Raw genomic sequence first — 4,418 nt, forward strand, 5'->3', positions numbered from 1 at the left:
ACATAATGCTTGAGAATGTTCCAAACTAGGGAGGCTAGGAAGCTTTCTAAGATGTAATGGAGGGTGAAGGGGAAGTAAGAGTAAAAACATGATTGTAAAGAAGAGAGGGATGGGGTGGGGGGCATCAAGGGAATGAGGGAATGGTTACAAGGGGTAAGGAGGAAGGCTGGAAGTAGGAATCCTCAGAAATGCACATTTTTATCCTACGAATTGGGATGATGAGGTGAGGGCAAATAAAAGGGTAAAGATAAAGTAAGCAGTATATTTGTATACTCATTCAACAAATGTGTATTAAATGCCTACTGGGTGCCAAGCACTTGTAGTTAAAAAGTAATTTAAAACTACAGTTGCTGCCTGTGTGAAGCTTACAATCAATGGGAGGGCAATCATTCAACACAAATTTGTTGAACACTTCCTATGTCCACCACACTGTTGTGGGCACTGATAATAAAACAGTTATTGAAAGGGATAAAAATCCCGGCCCTCATGGGGGTAAGACAATTTACAAAAAGGAATACATAGAGTGAATAATAAGATAGACACTAACACAGTCATCAAACAAACAAGTGTAAAACTGTAACTGGGCCAAGCAGGAATACAAGGTGGAGTGAGAGACAGCGATGGGGACAGGGATAGGGTGTGAGGAGGGTAAAGGGAGTGAGTGCAGAGGGCAAGTCTGCATGCAGAGCCACGATCTGGGCAGGAGGGTGTCATCCAGTGCGGGGAGCCAGGCTTGTGGGGCAGAGGGCCTATGGTTGGAGAACTGGGTGACCTTCCTAGCCTCTGTTTGCCTTTACCTCTTCTGACCTGAGGAAGGCTTACGTCTTCGGGAGATGTTAGTGAATTACCGTCTGTGCAGTACACTTGTGCATTACTGTATGTTCAGAACACGAGGCCGGGCACCAAATAGGCCCTCGATCAGGAATAGTAAAACCTCGGAGAGAGTAGGAGCGTTGGCGTACAGGTACCGAGGTTTACCAAGTACTGGCTCAGGTATGAGGAGGGCGGCCCATATACCCCTTTCCTGGCTCCCCAGCCCAGCTGTTCATGCTCTCCTTCCTCGTCCCCTCCCCCACTCTCATCTCCTGCCCACTCGGAACGCCGGCGGGATCGGCCGCAACGGTTCGGGAACCGCCGGTGTCCGCGTCCTCAGCGCCGCCAGCTAGGCGGGAGCCGTGTGGGACCCCAGCGCCCCACTCCCGCCCCCGCAAAGGAGCCAGGTGAGCCGCTACTGGGAGACGCCCGGGTGCCGGGAACTGAAGGCAGTGAGCGGCGAGGCCGAGGCAGGTCCCCAGGCAGGGGCTGCGTCCGTCACCAGCAAGTACCCAGGTGTGCCGCAGGGCCAGGCACGTCGCGGGCGCTCAGTCAATATCTGTGGAATGAATGAATGAATGCCGGTCGTCCCTGGGAGCTTGTCTCTCAAGTATTGTCTCTACTTTCAAAGGCCGCGTGGATGGCAATGACAAGAGACCGTGTGCGCGTTTTGCAAGCTGAGTCCTTTCAAATTCGCCTGTCTATATTGTCAAAAGCCCCAGAACTGATGTGCTGCCTGCACCCCACCGCCTACCCCATCCATTTCCTCCCAAGGCCTGACTGCCCAGCCGTTCCTCCTCCTTTCAGTCCTCCCTGCTTTTGTTCATTTTATTCCCTGCGACTGAATCCCCACCCCCACCTCCTTGCCCCTTTCTTTTCCTGTCAAATGCCATTTATGTGTCAGGGGCCCCTTCTGAAGCAGGTGCCTTCTCCAGCACCCCCACCCCAATAATGAGCATCTCTCCAACACACCCTGTTACTCTCTCCACATCGCATGGAAGGTGATTGTCCAATGTTTATGTGTCCAGTGGTCTCCGCTTAAGGACTGTCATCTTATTAGTCATCCCCAGCCACTAGCCAGAGTGACTGAAGGATCTAAAGGCCAGGCTCTTTGCTCATACCTTTTCTGTACTCCCAATACATTCTCCATAAAAACCTAGGTAGTAACGGGCTTAGGGTTGTTTCTGATGGAATTACAAATGATTATTTTGAAATTTTCGAAGTGAATTTCACCTTTCCATGATTATAGAAAACATAAGAAGGCCGAGCGCAGTGGCTCACGCCTGTAATCCCAGCACTTTGGGAGGCTGAGGCAGGCGGATCACCTGAGTTCAGGAGTTCAAGACCAGCCTGGCCAACATAGTAAAACCCCGTCTCTACTAAAAATACAAAAAAAATTAGCTGGGCATGGTGGTGGGCGCCTGTAATCCCAGCTACTTCTGGAGGATGAGGCAGGAGAAGCCCTTGAACCCGAGAGGCAGAGGTTGCAGTTAGCTGAGTTTGCGCCATTGCACTCCAGCCTGGGCGACAAGAGCTAAACTCTGTCTCAGAGAAAAAGAAAAAGTAAAAGAGAGAGAGAGAAAAAGAAAACATAAGAAAGTTAACAATATCGAGGCACGGGGTGGGGAAGATATTCCTGCAACTAAACTAGTTTTCAGGATTTCATATCATTTGGGTCAATAGCCAAAAAATTGGATTGTATTTAAACTTTTTATTCTTGACTTTTTTTTTTTTTTTTTTTTTAGACAGAGTCTTACTCTGTTACCCAGGCTGGAATGCAGTGGTGCGATTTCAGTTCACTGCAACCTCTGCTTCCCGGGTTCAAGTGATTCTCCTGTCTTAGCTTCCCAAGTAGCCAGGACTACCAGCACGCCACTGCGCCCAGCTAATTTTTGTATTTTTAGTAGAGAGGGGATTTTGCCATGTTAGCCAGGCTGGTCTCGAACTCCTGACCTCAGGTGATTCAACCACCTCAGCCTTCCTAAGTTCTGGGATTACAGGCATGAACCAATGAGCCATGCCCGGCCTATTTTTTACTTTTAAAACACTCTGAACACAGATAATGTAAATTAATAAATGGATGGATGGATGGATGGATGGATGAATGGATAGATGGATGGATGGATCGATAAGGGTAATATGGAAGGTGAAAGAGCTAGACCAAAAGTGCTTGTATTTTAACAATGCCCCCAAACTTAGCACTGAAAGGCTGACTAAAGATAATCCACTATGTTTATAGTGGTATTCATACTTTAATTCTTATCAGAATCACCTGGATAGCTTTTCTTTTTTTCTACCTAGCAAGACCTACTGAATCAGAATCTCAGGGAGCCCAGCAGTCTGGACAGCTTCTTAAAATAGATTGATGGGCCCCCAGAGTTTCTGATTCAGTAGGTCTTGCTAAGCGGAGCCTACTCAACAGTAGGAGTTTCTGGTCGTTGCATCTTGTTGGGAAGGGTCTTGCTAGTACATGAAAATGAGTCACTAGGGTTTCTATGAAATCAGGAAAGACATAATGGAGCTGGAGAAATTCCAAAGAAGATTACTAAAAATAATAATAATAACAAGGAAACCATGTGTTTTCCCTTGCTGCTGTTAGCCAGACATTTGATGGAGTTCCTTAAAGACAACTTTCCACCTGCCCCTCCTAGCCGTCCTCACTGTGGCCATAGGAGTTTATGACTTGATAACCTCTCCTAGACTATTATAATATTAATGCTCTCCAACTGGCCATTTTGCCTCACTCTCTCCTATCTCCAGCACTGTCCAGTAAAATTTTTTGTGATGATGGAAGGTAACATGCACCGTCCAGTAAGGTAACCACTAGCCATATGTGGCTGTTGAGCACTTGAAATCTAGCTAGTGTCACTGAGGAACTGAATTTTTAATTTTATTTTAAGTTTAAATAGCCACATATAGCCAGTGGCTACCACACTGGACAACTCAGCTCTAGAACATCGTACTGGCACATTTCATCTTCCCAGAGTGCATCTCTGTGTGTATTACTACTCCTGCTCAAAGATTTTAAATAAGCTGGGCATGGTGGCTCAAACCTGTAATCCCGGCACTTTGGGAGGACAACGCATGTGGATCACCTGAGGTGGGGAGGTCAAGACCAGCTTGGCCAACATGGCGAAATCCCCGTCTCTACCAAAAATATAAAAGTTAGCTGGGAGTGGTGGCAGGCACCTGTAATTCCAGCTACTCAGGAGGCTGAGTAAGGAGAATCACTTGAACCTGGGAGGCGGAGGTTGCAGTGAGTCAAGATTGGGCTGCTGCACTCCAGCCTGGGTGACAACGCCAGATTCCATCTCCAAAAATAAAAATAAAAAATATACATATACATATACATATACATATACATATACATATACATATACATATGTAAAGTAACTCACCATATTTTAAAGCCAGAAAATTCCACATAAAAATCTGGCATTATGGCTTCCCCTGGAAAAGATCAGATATAAGCCATTCTGGGCCCCACATTGACCAATGGCAAGAATGGCTGGAGCTAAGCAGCTTCTGCTGCCTTTGCCAGCCCCACTGTTCCCACTACTCCTTGATGGTCATAGTTTGCCTATTTTACACCAATCCTGCTTTAA

The sequence above is a fragment of the Aotus nancymaae genome, unplaced genomic scaffold, assembly GCF_030222135.1.
Source record: "Aotus nancymaae isolate 86718 unplaced genomic scaffold, 86718_ANA_hifiasm-v0.15.2.pri h1tg000040l, whole genome shotgun sequence".
NCBI classification, from domain to species: Eukaryota; Metazoa; Chordata; class Mammalia; order Primates; family Aotidae; genus Aotus; species Aotus nancymaae.